Source organism: Drosophila subpulchrella, unplaced genomic scaffold (assembly GCF_014743375.2).
Source record: "Drosophila subpulchrella strain 33 F10 #4 breed RU33 unplaced genomic scaffold, RU_Dsub_v1.1 Primary Assembly Seq53, whole genome shotgun sequence".
Taxonomy (NCBI): Eukaryota; Metazoa; Arthropoda; class Insecta; order Diptera; family Drosophilidae; genus Drosophila; species Drosophila subpulchrella.
In genome coordinates this window covers 839,880-859,034 of record NW_023665690.1, presented here as the reverse complement: position 1 = coordinate 859,034, position 19,155 = coordinate 839,880, and the positions used below count along the sequence as shown (strand labels likewise).

General features: G+C 41.8%; 1 protein-coding gene across 2 annotated transcripts in view; it reads right to left on the bottom strand.

Annotated features, from left to right (window-relative positions):
• The window catches only part of LOC119562495 (RNA polymerase I-specific transcription initiation factor RRN3-like), a 68,662-nt gene that overhangs the window by 17,293 nt on the left and 32,214 nt on the right, over positions 1 to 19,155 (bottom strand). The gene's annotated exons all lie outside the window — the stretch shown is intronic.

The following is a 19,155-nucleotide window of genomic DNA, read 5'->3' as shown; positions in this document are numbered from 1 at the left end:
ACGCTGAGATCTTGGAAACTATAAGAGCTACAATACTGGGATTAGGCATGCAGATTCCTGAGATTCCTGCGCAGCGCAAGTTTGTTTCAAAAGAGTGCCACGCCCACTCTAACGCCCACAAACCGCCCAAAACTGTGGCTCCTACAGTTTTGATGCTAGAACAAAAATTTTAACTGAAATGTATTGTTCTCATCAATACCTACCGACTGACCTAAAAAAAGTTTGCCACGCCCACTTTAACGCCCACAAACCGCCCACAAACTTCAAAAAATCGTAAATATGAACGCGGATATCTCGGAAAATATCAAAGATAGAGAAACGAGATTTCAGATTTAGATTCCGTAGGCTTGAGCGCAGCGCAAGTTTATTACGCGAATATGCCACGCCCACTCCAACGCCCACAAACCGCCCAAGTTTGTGGCGCCCACAATTTTCATGGTAGATAAAAAATTTAAACTGAAATGTATTGGTCTCGTCAATACCTATCGATTGATTTAAAAAAACTTTGCCACGCCCACTCTAACGCCCACAACGCTTAAATCTGTCTACCGCCGGTAGGTGGCGCATTTGCTGCTTGCATATCTCCATTTTCCTTTGGTCCCTTTAGCTGAGTAACGGGTATCTGATAGTCGAGGTACTCGACTATAGCGTTCTTCCTTGTTTTTTGCTGAATACGTCCATATAAAATAGTCCATAGCCTTTCTTATATGGCTTCAGGAAAAGTCTCTTTCCCATTGCAATTGATTTCATGTATCGGTTATGTCGTGTCGCTTCAGATAATTGCTATTTACCATTTTTGACATCGTTTATGGCTTTAGCAATATCTGATCCACCACTAGCAAGACCGCCAAGTGCACCAAGTGCAGTCAAAATTGGTATCAACGGTAGGAATCCACCAATTTTTGGTAATGGTATCACTCTCGGAATATTTGGGGTATTGCTCGCTAAGCCTAGCCGTCTTCGTCGTTGGCCCCGATGAAAACTTGGTGGGATTGATTGTTGAGATATCTGAATTGCTTCATCGATACTCTTTGGATTTCTTCGGCTCAAAATTCATCTCGTTTGAATAGCAATGCTTGCGAATGATTTTATTTTTTGCTTATTGACGTCGACGCTGTTTTTTTTTATTAACTGATTTCCTCTTACGACGTTGACGAGATTTGTTATTAGTGATGCCTAGACCGAAGTTAACTTTTGTTTTCATAGCGTATGTCACAAACCAAGCAGCAGAGCGTTCTTTTAGGCCACTATCACACACGTTCGCAGGCTCTTTGAGCTAATATATCATCGGCCTGATGTCGATTTTTCAAGTCTTTGAATTGTGAATATGCAATATCGCGTTCTCGATACGCTGCATCTAGCGGATTAATCCCTTTGTCACCGCGTTTCAAACGCTCTGCAAGTTTTGTGCCTAGTCCACAAAACTTATATTCTGGTAAATGAAGTTCAATAGGTAGTTTGTTAATTAAGTTGTTGACGAATCCACTACCAGTTCTATACTGATTCGAATTTAATTTATGTTTATAATTTATACGCATTATTTATTATTTTAATTATTGTATATGTATTTGTATGTCTGTGTATGACTATTCTGTTTCGATGACAATCGCATATTAAACAAAACGAACCCAAATATTTATAGTATTTTCATTAGTAGTTGATAAAATTTGGTTTATAAAAAAAACAACAACAACAATAACTACAACATAAAAAACAAGGAAGAACGCTATAGTCGGTTAAGGGGTCTAAATCCTTTAAATATCAGCATATTATAAAAAATGTATTCAAACCGAAAACACATATTATCGGCAAAGATTTGGTTACAACAAAATCTTACTTAAAGGAGGATAGAGGATACAAGTATTGGGATGATCCGAATGAATTAATCGAGAGATTGCGTTTACTATTAGCATCTGAGAGTGCTAGAAATACCAATCATAAAAACGAAATTATTTCCATTATAGAAGAGCTTAGAGAAGCAAATATAATAAAATGAGTTAGATTAAAAAATTTGGTGAAAGCCCTTTGCGCTCGAATTCCGGTTCCGGGAACGGTCTGAAAAAAAATATCTTAAATCGACAAGAAAAAACGAATATTGATTTAAAGTGCATGAGACAGAGCATAAATATTATAAACAGCAAAATAATTCAATTAGAAATAAGTCTTAAAACATGTCGCTGACAATGCAAATTTTATAAAATTAACGTTTGAGGAATACTCTCAAATTATTTGTTCTATATACTTAGTACTTATATACTTAGGTTAAGAGGCATTACAATCAAATATTCAACGTCTTCAATTTTTTTTTTGCAAAAAATTAAAGTAACGTTACCAATTATTAAATTTTAAAAAATAAAAAAGGGCGACAACAACAGCAACTTGAATGATTATGTAATGAGGGCTATCGATATTTATACCCGTTACTCGTAGAGTAAAAGGGTATACTAGATTCGTCGGAAAGTATGTAACAGGCAGAAGGAAGCGTTTCCGACCCCATAAAGTATATATATTCTTGATCAGGTTCACTAGCCGAGTCGATCTAGCCATGTCCGTCTGTCCGTCCGGATGAACTCTGAGATCTTGGAAACTATAAGAGCTAGGCTATTGAGATTTGGCGTGCAGATTCCTGATCTTCTTACGCAACGTAACAACAAATATAATTACATAATTCACTATAGAAATTTGCAACAATATCTTAAACATGGAATGATTTTAAAGAAAATTCATCGAATATTACAATTTGACCAAACTGGTTGGCTTAAAAAATATATTGATTGTTAATGCGTTTGAAAAGAATTTTTTCAAACTCCTAAACAATGCAGTCTATGGCAAGCCCATGGAGAGTGTTGACAAGAGAAAAGCAATTAAATTAGTGACCAGTTGGGAGAGTAAAAGTAGAAAATAAGGACCTAGGGCACTTATCGCAAAATTTAATTTTAGGTATGTATTACAATTTACCGATGATATGTTCGCAATACAAATGAAAAATGTGCATGTTCTTTATGATAAACCTGTCAGTATTGGTTTCACCGTTCTAGAATTATCAAAATACAGTACAGTTTTCACTATGACTATATGAAGCAGAAATGTCAAGAAAATATCAATTTAATGTATGTATCTATGAGACTATAGTTTTATATGATGACAATCGTTTTGAAATTGATCAGCATTTCGATACATCATAATATGTTGAAGATAAGGTTTTTAGTTTACCATTAATAAACAACAAAAAATTAGGTATGATGAAAGATGAATGCAAGGGGAATATAAAAAAAGAATTTATTGGACTGAGAGCTAAAATGTATTCGATACAAATCTCTAATGTTAATAATGCTGAAACAACACCAGCAACAACAACAACAAAATTAAAGGCGTTAAGGCGAGTGTGACTTCCAAATTAACTATTGCCGATTTTCGAAAATGCTTGTATAATAAAATAAAACAAGTTGGAACAATGTATCTGTTTAAATCGAAATTACATCAAATTTATACGCATACAAAAGTCACCCTAAACTATATAGATGATAAGCGCTATGTAAAAGAGAATAATATAGACACTCTTGCTTGGGGTCATAAAGACATACCCTAAGTTAAGCTAAAATAAAACGCATACACACAAATATGTAAACAAAAAAATTGTATATTTTTTTAAATATCTTACATTTTATTTTTTCGAAATAAAATTTTGAAACATAAATGACCACATTTATATGGATTGAATTTTTGCCCATTTCTATAGTTATATTCAATGGGTGGTTTTTAAAAATTCACAATTTCAATAGGCGGATCCAAATCTCCAAAACTATCGTAGTATTCTTTATTATTTCTATTTTTGAAATACAAGTATGCTACCCAATGCGTGCCACTACCGCTTTCGTTATATAAATTTATTATCCCACATTCGTTGACCCATGGTTTCTTGGGGAGACGATTACGCATAAAAACACCACGAAAGTTTCTAAAATGCTGTTTACCAAAATCAATTAAATCAGTATCGGTAAGTTCTCGTTTGGGTAGCATATCTATTAGTTATACCCGTTACTCGTAGAGTAAAAGGGTATACTAGATTCGTCGGAAAGTATGTAACAGGCAGAAGGAAGCGTTTCCGACCCCATAAAGTATATATATTCTTGATCAGGATCACTAGCCGAGTCGATCTAGCCATGTCCGTCTGTCCGTCTGTCCGTCTGTCCGTCTGTCCGTATGAACGCTGAGATCTTGGAAACTATAAGAGCTACAATACTGGGATTAGGCATGCAGATTCCTGAGATTCCTGCGCAGCGCAAGTTTGTTTCAAAAGAGTGCCACGCCCACTCTAACGCCCACAAACCGCCCAAAACTGTGGCTCCTACAGTTTTGATGCTAGAACAAAAATTTTAACTGAAATGTATTGTTCTCATCAATACCTACCGACTGACCTAAAAAAAGTTTGCCACGCCCACTTTAACGCCCACAAACCGCCCACAAACTTCAAAAAATCGTAAATATGAACGCGGATATCTCGGAAAATATCAAAGATAGAGAAACGAGATTTCAGATTTAGATTCCGTAGGCTTGAGCGCAGCGCAAGTTTATTACGCGAATATGCCACGCCCACTCCAACGCCCACAAACCGCCCAAGTTTGTGGCGCCCACAATTTTCATGGTAGATAAAAAATTTAAACTGAAATGTATTGGTCTCGTCAATACCTATCGATTGATTTAAAAAAACTTTGCCACGCCCACTCTAACGCCCACAACGCTTAAATCTGTCTACCGCCGGTAGGTGGCGCATTTGCTGCTTGCATATCTCCATTTTCCTTTGGTCCCTTTAGCTGAGTAACGGGTATCTGATAGTCGAGGTACTCGACTATAGCGTTCTTCCTTGTTTTTTGCTGAATACGTCCATATAAAATAGTCCATAGCCTTTCTTATATGGCTTCAGGAAAAGTCTCTTTCCCATTGCAATTGATTTCATGTATCGGTTATGTCGTGTCGCTTCAGATAATTGCTATTTACCATTTTTGACATCGTTTATGGCTTTAGCAATATCTGATCCACCACTAGCAAGACCGCCAAGTGCACCAAGTGCAGTCAAAATTGGTATCAACGGTAGGAATCCACCAATTTTTGGTAATGGTATCACTCTCGGAATATTTGGGGTATTGCTCGCTAAGCCTAGCCGTCTTCGTCGTTGGCCCCGATGAAAACTTGGTGGGATTGATTGTTGAGATATCTGAATTGCTTCATCGATACTCTTTGGATTTCTTCGGCTCAAAATTCATCTCGTTTGAATAGCAATGCTTGCGAATGATTTTATTTTTTGCTTATTGACGTCGACGCTGTTTTTTTTTATTAACTGATTTCCTCTTACGACGTTGACGAGATTTGTTATTAGTGATGCCTAGACCGAAGTTAACTTTTGTTTTCATAGCGTATGTCACAAACCAAGCAGCAGAGCGTTCTTTTAGGCCACTATCACACACGTTCGCAGGCTCTTTGAGCTAATATATCATCGGCCTGATGTCGATTTTTCAAGTCTTTGAATTGTGAATATGCAATATCGCGTTCTCGATACGCTGCATCTAGCGGATTAATCCCTTTGTCACCGCGTTTCAAACGCTCTGCAAGTTTTGTGCCTAGTCCACAAAACTTATATTCTGGTAAATGAAGTTCAATAGGTAGTTTGTTAATTAAGTTGTTGACGAATCCACTACCAGTTCTATACTGATTCGAATTTAATTTATGTTTATAATTTATACGCATTATTTATTATTTTAATTATTGTATATGTATTTGTATGTCTGTGTATGACTATTCTGTTTCGATGACAATCGCATATTAAACAAAACGAACCCAAATATTTATAGTATTTTCATTAGTAGTTGATAAAATTTGGTTTATAAAAAAAACAACAACAACAATAACTACAACATAAAAAACAAGGAAGAACGCTATAGTCGGTTAAGGGGTCTAAATCCTTTAAATATCAGCATATTATAAAAAATGTATTCAAACCGAAAACACATATTATCGGCAAAGATTTGGTTACAACAAAATCTTACTTAAAGGAGGATAGAGGATACAAGTATTGGGATGATCCGAATGAATTAATCGAGAGATTGCGTTTACTATTAGCATCTGAGAGTGCTAGAAATACCAATCATAAAAACGAAATTATTTCCATTATAGAAGAGCTTAGAGAAGCAAATATAATAAAATGAGTTAGATTAAAAAATTTGGTGAAAGCCCTTTGCGCTCGAATTCCGGTTCCGGGAACGGTCTGAAAAAAAATATCTTAAATCGACAAGAAAAAACGAATATTGATTTAAAGTGCATGAGACAGAGCATAAATATTATAAACAGCAAAATAATTCAATTAGAAATAAGTCTTAAAACATGTCGCTGACAATGCAAATTTTATAAAATTAACGTTTGAGGAATACTCTCAAATTATTTGTTCTATATACTTAGTACTTATATACTTAGGTTAAGAGGCATTACAATCAAATATTCAACGTCTTCAATTTTTTTTTTGCAAAAAATTAAAGTAACGTTACCAATTATTAAATTTTAAAAAATAAAAAAGGGCGACAACAACAGCAACTTGAATGATTATGTAATGAGGGCTATCGATATTTATACCCGTTACTCGTAGAGTAAAAGGGTATACTAGATTCGTCGGAAAGTATGTAACAGGCAGAAGGAAGCGTTTCCGACCCCATAAAGTATATATATTCTTGATCAGGTTCACTAGCCGAGTCGATCTAGCCATGTCCGTCTGTCCGTCCGGATGAACTCTGAGATCTTGGAAACTATAAGAGCTAGGCTATTGAGATTTGGCGTGCAGATTCCTGATCTTCTTACGCAACGTAAATTTATTTCAGCAGCGTGCCACGCCCACTCTAACGCTCACAAGCCGCCAAAAACTGTGGCTCCTACAGTTTTGATGCTAGAATACAAATTTTAGCTGAAAAGTATTGTTCTCATCTGTTTACGTCAAAAGGGCGTTTAATTTCAGGAGGCAGTGTCGAGCGGCAGTTTTATCCAGATGTCTACATCTCGCACGCTCGCACTGCCGTCCGCTCTCCCTCTTCATATCTCCCCTAAGTCTCCGCACCTATGCACGTCGCGCAAAAAACCCCAAGGTACCGCCGAGTTTTTTTGCGTACCCTTCGTTCTTGGGACTTCATCTTTTTCAGCTATCAAGCTACCCCGGCCCAACATTTTGGTCCTTCGAGCCGGATTTTAAAATCTTAGGATTTTCCTCTCCTGGAGTTTCCTTTGATTTTTCCCAGCAGGCTTGAACCGCTCCAGATAAGATTCACTTACTATATTTTGCTGGTCATACAGCCAGTTTTTCGAACCCTATTTCGACTAACTTTCTGTTTGATATATTGTCTAAGTCCAAAAGTGATTAATCCGACCCAACGGCAATAAATATATTTATTTCAATTCCGTTATTTGTGCCCGACAATATTCCAGTTTCCTTTGCCCACAATTGTACACTTGAAACAATTCTAGTAAATATTTCAGTGCTACTATTTAACTGAAATAATTCTCAATTATTTTCAATTCCAATTGTCTGTAAAATATAACTCAGCCACAGTAAAAAATTCCCGATCATAAAATTTTCCCTAAGATTTGCACTCCCTATTTTTTACTGTGTTCCAGCTGCGTGTGTATATTTACATAAATATTCTAGTACAGTCCACTCTAACTACTCTTTATAATACAGTCTGTTACGTACGCCCTCCCCCATACCAAGATTAACCCCGGCAAAACAACTGCCATTAGTTGAGGGTAGGGGCCGTAATGACTAACCACACGGCGATTGACAAAAGCAAAAACAGCAAATACAATTCGACAACTCATGGGTGTCGCGTGGCCAGAACAACGACCACGATCGACCTGCTCGTAACCATACTCCAGTAAGGTGGCAAAGTGCACCAGCCGGCCATTGACTCCTAAAATAGGGGAAATGGAGAAACAGTACCCCTAGGTGGGAACACCTAGTTAATTCATCCAATATGGGGGGCTAGCGAAAGCTCTAGTCCGGTATAAAAGACCCCAGCCAAATGGAGAAGAGACAGAAATTGTTCTGATCTCTCCCTGACGGTGGTCTAGAAGTAAAACTCCCATCGACACAGACCACGACTGGAAGAAAGCTGGTGTCCAGAAGGATGTCTTGACGTTTCCCTAGGATCAACTTCACCCAGGAGAAAGTCCCGATAACCGGTCCTGCGATCGACCACAATCTGGAGGAAGTCAACCAGCAAAATCCCGAAGGACGAAAATAACTAGTGAACCAAGTGGATGGCCTAAAGACCCCAAGATGGGCGGCGAAACTTCCAAAGTGGCCGACAGCACCACCAATGTGATTAATCACGTAGAGATTGTTGACCACAGGGACGATATTCAAGCTGTCAACAGGACCCTGAAGCTCATAGCTGGACTACTACTGGTTATAGTGATCCTTAAAGTGGTCAAGATGTACAAGCGCTCTGTTCAGAGACGCCGCGACCAATATCATGCCCTGGAGAAAGTGGTGACCCACATTGGAGCATAAGCCGAGCCGATACCGTGAAGTGAAACCCCAAAAAGACAATAAAAGCAGCAAAAAGACAATAGAAACAATACAAATAATAATAAATAAATTGCACTCCAATATTATAAACAAAAAAGTGAATCGCCAAAACAATCAAAAAACAATTTGCGAGTACATGCATTTCTGAATGCAAGTGTAAACAGAATCCCCAATTACATACGCTGAACAAGAAATTGGAGCTGCACCGACCAGCCCAGCCCGAGCATTGGAACTGACGTGTGCCTCAGTGGAACTCTCATACAATGCATACATACATACATATCTATACAGCGATAGTGTTATTTTTTTTGTGTAACGTAATTTTTGTGTTTTGTTTTTGTAAGCCACCATCAAGTCTTGCACGTATATATATGTATAAACCAATTCTAAAATCTCCCAAAGCCCAGGATCCGGAGCGTCGAGATCTCATCGCCCAGGATTAAAAAGAGGGTAAGTTTGTCGGAACACGGTTCCTTTTTCTTATACATACATATATATATCCGTGCGCCATGATTACATCAGAAGCTTTAGCAAAAACAATAGACTCCGATCCACAATTTAACGTAAGAATTTTATACTTGTTATCCAAAGCCAAACTACCAATAACAGTGAGTGAATTAGAGTACTTATATATTGAGACCTTCCGTCTAGATTTTTCACCACTTGTCCACTGCAATAAGACACAAAAGGCTATCATTATCTCAACCGTTCCAACGGTCATTGTTCTCTCCCGTCTGGATAAGAATTTGTTTCTGGGCAATATTAATACTTTCCTAGTTAAGACAAAGAATTAATCTGTTAGGAATACATGTAATAATATATAATATTCCCATATAATAATTGTTTCATATATATAATCATTTAGATATACTTTTCATTTTATACCTTTTTTATACATAATAATTAAATGTTAATTTTTCAGCGGCGAGTATCAGCCTTGTAATTGTATGACAATTGCAAGAGCCCTCTGAGCGACGTTTGTAGTCGTGAATAGTCAGCATTTTTGCTGATGTGTGCACCTTCACAGGTGGTCAAATCGATACTGTCCGCCAAAACAATAATTGTAAATTAATGTAACCCCCATATGAATTAGCCAAAATTATGTTACTCAACACCGGCACACGCCGACCTAAATATTATCCAATAAATTTGTAATGTGAAAAAGTATTCGAAAACATGGTGTGCTAAGCTTTATTAAAGGGGTGTGCTGACGCGAGAAGTGGAGTAGGTCAAGAACAATGACATAACTTTTGACGGACAACCTTGACAATAGGGGATCGTATTGCGCGGCCCGCGACGATCCATTGGCACACGAATGTGTGAAGGGGAGGGAATATGGCCAAAACACAGCCCGATCGTAATGCGATCAAGTGACCGCTAAGCTTGTGGGGCAGTGTGGACTGACGACCGACGAACTTTATGAAGTAATATTATTTTCCAGGCACTTTTAATATTTATTCTCGTTATGTTGGAGAGGAGAGAGGCTTACCAAGATCCCACGACCCGAATTCGACGTAGCTTATGCCGGCAAATGGTGCCAGAATATCGGACGCCTCTCCCTCGGCCCAAGTCCTTGTCAGGACTCGGGCACTAATATGCCCACGTAACAGAATTGGCGCCCAACGCTGGGATTTTTCATATTCCTTAAGGAACATTATTAGGGTCAACCATCTCGATGCTTGCGGTATCGGAGTGGATGCACCTAAGTATGGCAAAGCTTTCATCTTTATTTGCCATGAGTAATTTGACTGTTTTATAGAGCAGGGAACTTAAATAATTTTAAATATGCGCATACTTATTTATTTTGTCTTTCAACTAGTAACTTTAAAGTCCCCAACTTCTGTGACTGTCAGTGTTGAGAGGCCTCTCAACCAGAACTTTGTCTCAGAATAGAGGCTTGACTTTAAGATAATTTAATTTCTGTCTATTACAATTGTAGAATTCCCTGTTTTGTTCATGGACAAATTTACCAGAACTTCCTTAAATCAAGAACTATGAGTTATCCTTTTTTATAATACTATACCTATAACTAAGTGTCGACGACTACTTGTTAAAATTAACGTAAATACAATTTATAGGTGCTTTCTGGCCGACGCCACACGACGTACTACGCATTTGCCCGGTCGTTTGAATTGGTTCGAGTCCAGAAAGAGCAGGAGCGCAAGCATTACGGTAACGCATTTAGCAGTTGCGGTGCGGGTCTACTGTTCGTTTGTCGATCCAGGACAGAATGGGGGTGGGGGAACTGACAGGAAACGCAAAGCCGACGCCCCACAACGTACTGGGCATTTGTCCGGTCGTTTGCTTGGTTCGAGTCTTTGCTGTTTCCCTTGACATATTTGGGCGGTGGACGATTTTTAGTTTCTCTGCCCGACGCCCCACAACGTATTAGGCTAGTTGGTCAGGTCGTTTGCTTGGTTCGAGTCCAGAGAAATAGGAGACGGTTGTGGAGCCCGAGAATGATCGGTCAAACAACTCGTTTTCCGACGACTGGCGGGAGGGGGTTTTTGGACAGATTCCTTATCTAGACACAGCCATTCCGTTTGGAACATTTGGGATGTCTAGAAAAAGGGAAAGTAAGGGCATGTTAGCTTAGCGGAACCGCGTTGTGTAGAAGCGGCTAACACCCCTAGTTAGGGAAATTTATTTTGTTTTTTTTTTTGGGCTTAAATATCGGACGGTTCTTGACCGAAGAGAAACTTGAGAAGCAGAGAGAAGCACCCCCAGTTTATAAACATTTTTATTGTCGACTTATTCAGCGTATACGTCGCTGACCGGGTGTTTTGAAAATAATCACGTGAACTTTTTATACCAAAACGCGAAATAAAGTGAAGACAAATTTTAGTGCGTGTATTAATCCGCACAAAGTTACAATCTATAAAAAGAAAGCGGAGGCCTTTAAAGAAGGTCCAATCATATAAATGAAGGGGGCCAAGAAGAAGGTCTTATTCCAACCCAGCACCGGAAGAGCGACCCGAGCAACAACGCGCGGAGACAATCACCAACCCCGGAGTGCGAGCGCGCCAAGGCTAGGAGACTCATCTGAAAGAGAGCCGTGGGAGCTCGCACAGAATCAGCCAGGACAGGTAGATACCCTGTCCGAAGAAAACAATTTGGACCAATATACTGAAGTGGAAGGAGCCGCCGGAGGGGAGAATCTACCCCTAGGACCGCCGAAAGGGAGATCAAGTATGCTTCCCCAGTTTCAGAGGCACGAGGAGGACAACTTAGAGGCTGCCGAGCGACGTGAACAAAGATTGATGGAGCTCTTGAGGCAGAGCAACGAAATGCAGCGTGGAATGAGTACCCAGATAGAAGCGCTGAAGGCACAGATAACAGAATTGCAGTCTCCGACATCCAGGAGACCCGAACAGAAGGGACTGCCTTCGCCGCCCCGAACTGTTCCGAATCCAACGGACAGCTTCTTGATATACCAAGAGACCCCGCCTCTGGAACCAGTAACGCAGGACATGCTTAGTAGCCAGATGCACCGGTTAAGAACACCCAGGCGGGTGGACACCCCGTCACACAGGCAATCCAGAACAAATGAAAGGGAGACGAGTCACCAACTGCACCCAGAGATCGATCGGAACTCATCGTTTCAGGGACCAAGACCAAAAGACGTCAGATTGGACAGATGGAACCTAAAGTTCGATGGAAGCGGTCGCGGCATGACAGTTGAAAGTTTCCTGTTCCGCGTAGACCGATTGCAAGAATTGTACGACCTCAGTCGCCAACAAGTCTTTCGTGAGTTCCATCTTCTGTTGGCAGGTGCAGCCACGAAATGGTATTGGCAGTTAATGGAGGACAAGGCCGAAGACTACGATTTTGACTACTACTCATTGACCCAAGAAATGAGACGGGTATTTTCCACTACCGGGAGTGACCTTATGAAAGTCAAGGAACTGATGGAAAGGAAGCAAGGGCCACACGAAACCTTTAGCGATTATGTCTCGGATATGCATAACTTGCATTTCAAGCTCAAGCACAAAATCGCTGAAGATGAATTCGTTGAGCTCTTAAAGGACAACATGAACTCCCAGATGGGGGGATTGCTACTAACATCCCCAATAACCTCATTAGCGGAGCTCAAAAGAAAAGGTCTCAGAGTGGATCGCTGGTTGAAAAATACTGGAAGAAACCTGCGCAGCCGAGCTGCAGTCAACGAAATAGAGGAATTCCAGACACTGGAGGACTTGCCGGACGCGGTCACGGTAGAGGAATTCAACCGGCAGCGGAAAGATACGCGAGGGCGTTACGAGGATGGACAAGGATGCCGAGGCCCATTACACGCGCTGGTGTGTTATAAGTGTGGCAAAGGAGCTGACTTCTACAGGAAGCATCCTTCGAAGGAAGAATCCTGCCCGATCAAATTCCACGATGCCATTTGTAGGTTCTGCGAGAAAGTCGGGACGGATGCAGATGCTAACCAAGCGGCTTTTGCGCGGAGTCCGTCAGGCAAGACCGGGATAGCCGGGCGGACCAGGACCAACCCTTTCCGGTAAGAACACCGAAGCCCAACCAAATCTCCCCCCATAAGAGCCTAGAACAACGAGAGAGGGAGTACGAACTTGCTCGTGAACTTATCTTCAATGGCTCGGAAAATGCAGACAGCGAGACACGAACAACACGGAAAATACTTAAATTATATGATGCCCGAGCAGACTATCGCCGGCTCAAGCAAAAAGTGGTGGACACGGTGGTGAGCGTGCAAAATGACAACCGTTTCTTTGCTAAAACGAAGGTCGATGGAGAAGAGATACTCGCATTACTGGACACAGGCGCCAGTGCGAACTGTATTGGCAGAGGAGCACACGCTTTCTTGGAAAACCGGACGCGGCCGATAAGGAAGCTAAGCGAAGAATGCGTACGCACAGCAAGCGGTGGCGAGACCCAAGTAACCGGAGCCATAACGTTACCTGTGGAATGGGAAGGAGAAACCAAGGACCTAGAGTTTTTGATAGTGCCAGGTCTGACACAGCGATTTTATTTCGGAATTAATTTCTGGGATACGTTCGGCCTCACCTTCCTCGGTAAGGGTAGACGCGAGGTTGCCGCCGTTGAAACAACACCGGATTTCGACCTTATGACCGGCGACCTAGACATGAACAATACGCTCAAGCCCGAGACCGCCTATACCCCACATCAGCTTACCCCAGAACAACATTGTAAGCTGCAGCAAGTGATAGACACATATCCCTCTTGTCTAGAAAAAGGATTAGGAAAGACGAGCTTAGAGCAACATGTAATTGAAGTGACCAACGAGGACCTACCAATCAAGCAGCGACATTACCCGATATCCCCAGCTAAACAGAAGCTGGTGTACGCCGAACTAGATCGCATGTTAGGTCTAGGCGTGATCGAGGAGAGCAATAGCAGCTGGAGTTGACCAGTAACGCTGGTGCAAAAAGGGCCGAAAAATCGCCTATGCCTCGATGCGCGTAAAGTAAATTCCCGGACAATCAAAGATGCGTATCCACTACCACATATTGAGGGTCTGTTGAGCCGACTACAGGAAACGTATTACATTTCCGCAATTGACTTAAAAGACGCCTTTTGGCAAATACCTCTCGAAACCAAAAGTAGAGAGAAAACCGCGTTTACAGTGCCCGGCAGGCCACTGTATCAGTTTACAGTCATGCCGTTCGGCTTGTGCAATGCCGCGCAGCGAATGTGCCGACTAATGGATAAAGTTATACCAGCGGCGCTACGCGAGAATGTATTTGTGTATCTGGATGACTTACTGGTCTGTTCACCTACATTTGAAGCCCACATGGATATGTTGAGCCAGGTCAGTGCCTGCTTACAGCGGGCAGAGCTAAGGATAAATGTAGACAAGAGCAAGTTTTGCTACAGCCAGGCAAGATATTTAGGATATGTAGTTGGGGGAGGATGCATCCGAACGGATGACACGAAAATACAATCGATACAGGAATTTCCCCAGCCTAGCTCCGCCAAACAGATGCGGAGGTTCCTGGGAATGACAGGCTGGTACAGGAGGTTCATCCAAAACTACGCCCAGACAGCGGCACCGCTTCACGACTGTTTGAAGAAAGACCGCATAAAAAAATTTGAGTTGTCAGAAGAGGCAATCAAGGCGTTTGAACTTTTAAAAACCAGCATGGCAACAGCACCTGTACTCGTCACCCCGGATTTTAAGAAACCATTTACCATCCAATGTGATGCCTCGACCACTGGAGTGGGGGGAGTTTTGTTCCAAACAGATGACGAGGGCGGAGAACATCCAATCGCCTATATGTCAGCCAAATTGAACAAAGCACAGCGGAATTACAGCATAACCGAGTTGGAGTGCTATGCCGCTATCCTCAGCATTACCAAATTCCGTGCCTACGTAGATGGGATGCCCTTCAAAGTGATCACTGACCACGCTAGTCTAAAATGGCTGATGAGTCAGAAAGACTTATCAGGCAGGCTTGCGCGATGGAGTTTGAAGCTACAAGCATTTGACTTCACCATAGAACACAGGAAAGGGTCACTAAATGTAGTCCCAGATGCGCTCTCACGAGTTCATATGGACGAGCTACGGAAGGCTGGGGCGGAAGAACTAGACATACACATCAACCTCGATTCGACAGCGTTCCAGTCATCGGATTATGTCAACCTAGTGCAGGCGGTGGACGAAAATTTAGGTAAAAGTCCAGACCTTCAAGCATCAGAAGGCTATGTATATAAACGGATGGGATTCTGCCTAAATGACGCTGTGGATGAAGCCCGAGCATGGAAGCTCTGGGTTCCCGCCGAGCTGCGTCCTGATTTAGTCTGGAGAGCACATCATGCCATAACCGCAGGGCATGGGGGGTTGCACAAATCGCTAGCCAAATTGAGACAGTTTTACTATTGGCCAGGCATGGCTGTAGATGTCCAAAAGGTAGTGAAGGAATGCGAGGTCTGTAAGATCACCAAGACCGCCAACAAAAATGACCGACCACCCATGGGAGAACAGCGAGTTACGGAGCGGGCTGGCCAAAGGTTGTTCATCGACTTTATGGGACCATACCCGAGGACCAAAGCTGGGAACTCGGTGATTTTTGTATGCCTAGACCATTTCTCCAAATTTGTCTGGCTGCAGCCGATGAGACATGCAGTAGCTGCAGAAGTCATCAAATTCCTTGAGACAAAAATTTTCCATCAATTTGGAGTCCCCGAGTTTGTACACTCAGACAACGGCAAACAGTTTGTGTCTCAGATTTTTGGCGAGCTAATGACCCGCTACGGTATTCGACACGTAAAGACTGGACTTTACTCCCCGCAAGCGAACGCGGCTGAGAGGGTAAACCGATCTGTACTCCAAATTTTGCGAGCGACAATTGCCACCGATCAGCGAAATTGGGATACCCAACTAAGTCGAATAGAGTGTGCCCTTAGGAATGGCCTACACGAATCAATAGGCATGGAACCATATTACGCAATGTTCGGCACGCGGATGGTTACCCATGGAACAGCCTACCCGATCATACGGAAACTAGGGGGAATACAGGCAGGAGATCCACAGATAAGTCTCCCAGACAAAATGGAACTTATCCGACAAAAAGTGACCCTAGGATTAAACCGAACTCACGAACGCGCAGAAAAGGCATATAACACCCGTAGCAAGCTCGTAGAGTTTTCCGTAGGACAAGTTGTCTATAGGAAAAACTACAAGCAGAGTAACAAAGCTGACGGATATAATGCCAAACTTGGCCCGAATCGAATTCGCTGTGTGGTACTCCAGCGTAAGGGCAAAGCGCTATATGAGCTGGGCAATGCAGTAGGGAAAACTGTCGGGGTATTCCATGCTAAAGACCTGTATGTCGCCTAAACCTCTGAACGTAATCCGACGACTCCAAAAGGCGACAAACTCAGAACTGCGGGATTGCACTACTTGATAGAAGCTCCCGATCACATGATGGGTAGAACAGTCATCAGAACTGCCCCGGTTCTGCTATAAAAGCCACAACCAGGGACCGACCAGTCACCAGACATGATGCAGTCCTCCAACACTTATAACCAAGCCATCCGAGCTGCCCGCCGGCTTCGTCGGCTACAGGTTAGGTACGGGGACCAGGCATCATATCTGGCGCTCCTCGTCGAGTGGTTGAACGGGCTTTGCCATACCATCCACTTGAACGAGGACCATATCCAGCAATGCTGGATACACCGATACCAGTCAGAAGATGAAGAACTGGCATGTGAACTAGAGCAAGAGATCCGGCACCGGAGCCGAGATCATGAGGAGGACCAGAACCAGTTGCTCCGAGTCCAGGAGCAACTAACAAGGAGCCAAGCACACATCGCCCGGATACAACGGGAAACATGGAAAATGAGCCGGCGCATGAACCGCGCGGTCAGAAGACTTTACATTCGAAGCCCTCAACTTGGTATCCAGGCGAGGCGAGAAGTAGCAGCCATTATGAAAGAGCCGCTAAACTTAGATTAAAACATTGTAATTAATATAAAATGTTAAACATATAAAAATAAAAATAATAAAAAAAAAAAAAAAAATAAAACAATTACTTTTTAATATATTTTTCTTCGGGAAATGGGAAAACTTTTCACTTTTCAGCTGAGTAGCCCCCGGTCAAAAACCGTGGTTACGGCACACTCAGCAATTTTATTCTCAACTTTTTAGCTTTTACTCATTTCTGATTTTTATATATATATTTATTTATTATTTTTTTTCATTAAAACTATATTATATATTTTATTATGAGCCATATTTTTATTTACAGGTATAAATATGTATGTATGTATGTTTCCGTGCGAGGCCGGAAAGCTTTTCTTTTTCAGCATATATAATAATAAAATAAACAAGTACAATATTAAAACAATAAAGTAATAAGCCCGACTAGCTCATCTGAGACTGGGTTGAGGTAGTGGGTCGAAGCCACACGTAAATGGGCGCTTAAGAAGAGAATAAAGGAGAAGAAGGAGATCTAAAGAGATGGCCGTACGAAGATTTCTTTTGCGAAGTCATTCCATGCGAAGCCGCATCGATCACTTCGAGCCTGTTACGTACGCCCTCCCCCATACCAAGATTAACCCCGGCAAAACAACTGCCATTAGTTGAGGGTAGGGGCCGTAATGACTAACCACACGGCGATTGACAAAAGCAAAAACAGCAAATACAATTCGACAACTCATGGGTGTCGCGTGGCCAGAACAACGACCACGATCGACCTGCTCGTAACCATACTCCAGTAAGGTGGCAAAGTGCACCAGCCGGCCATTGACTCCTAAAATAGGGGAAATGGAGAAACAGTACCCCTAGGTGGGAACACCTAGTTAATTCATCCAATATGGGGGGCTAGCGAAAGCTCTAGTCCGGTATAAAAGACCCCAGCCAAATGGAGAAGAGACAGAAATTGTTCTGATCTCTCCCTGACGGTGGTCTAGAAGTAAAACTCCCATCGACACAGACCACGACTGGAAGAAAGCTGGTGTCCAGAAGGATGTCTTGACGTTTCCCTAGGATCAACTTCACCCAGGAGAAAGTCCCGATAACCGGTCCTGCGATCGACCACAATCTGGAGGAAGTCAACCAGCAAAATCCCGAAGGACGAAAATAACTAGTGAACCAAGTGGATGGCCTAAAGACCCCAAGATGGGCGGCGAAACTTCCAAAGTGGCCGACAGCACCGCCAATGTGATTAATCACGTAGAGATTGTTGACCACAGGGACGATATTCAAGCTGTCAACAGGAGCCTGAAGCTCATAGCTGGACTACTACTGGTTATAGTGATCCTTAAAGTGGTCAAGATGTACAAGCGCTCTGTTCAGAGACGCCGCGACCAATATCATGCCCTGGAGAAAGTGGTGACCCACATTGGAGCATAAGCCGAGCCGATACCGTGAAGTGAAACCCCAAAAAGACAATAAAAGCAGCAAAAAGACAATAGAAACAATACAAATAATAATAAATAAATTGCACTCCAATATTATAAACAAAAAAGTGAATCGCCAAAACAATCAAAAAACAATTTGCGAGTACATGCATTTCTGAATGCAAGTGTAAACAGAATCCCCAATTACATACGCTGAACAAGAAATTGGAGCTGCACCGACCAGCCCAGCCCGAGCATTGGAACTGACGTGTGCCTCAGTGGAACTCTCATACAATGCATACATACATACATATCTATACAGCGATAGTGTTATTTTTTTTGTGTAACGTAATTTTTGTGTTTTGTTTTTGTAAGCCACCATCAAGTCTTGCACGTATATATATGTATAAACCAATTCTAAAAGCTCCCAAAGCCCAGGATCCGGAGCGTCGAGATCTCATCGCCCAGGATTAAAAAGAGGGTAAGTTTGTCGGAACACGGTTCCTTTTTCTTATACATTCTTTTTAGCAAAAACAATAGACTCCGATCCACAATTTAACGTAAGAATTTTATACTTGTTATCCAAAGCCAAACTACCAATAACAGTGAGTGAATTAGAGTACTTATATATTGAGACCTTCCGTCTAGATTTTTCACCACTTGTCCACTGCAATAAGACACAAAAGGCTATCATTATCTCAACCGTTCCAACGGTCATTGTTCTCTCCCGTCTGGATAAGAATTTGTTTCTGGGCAATATTAATACT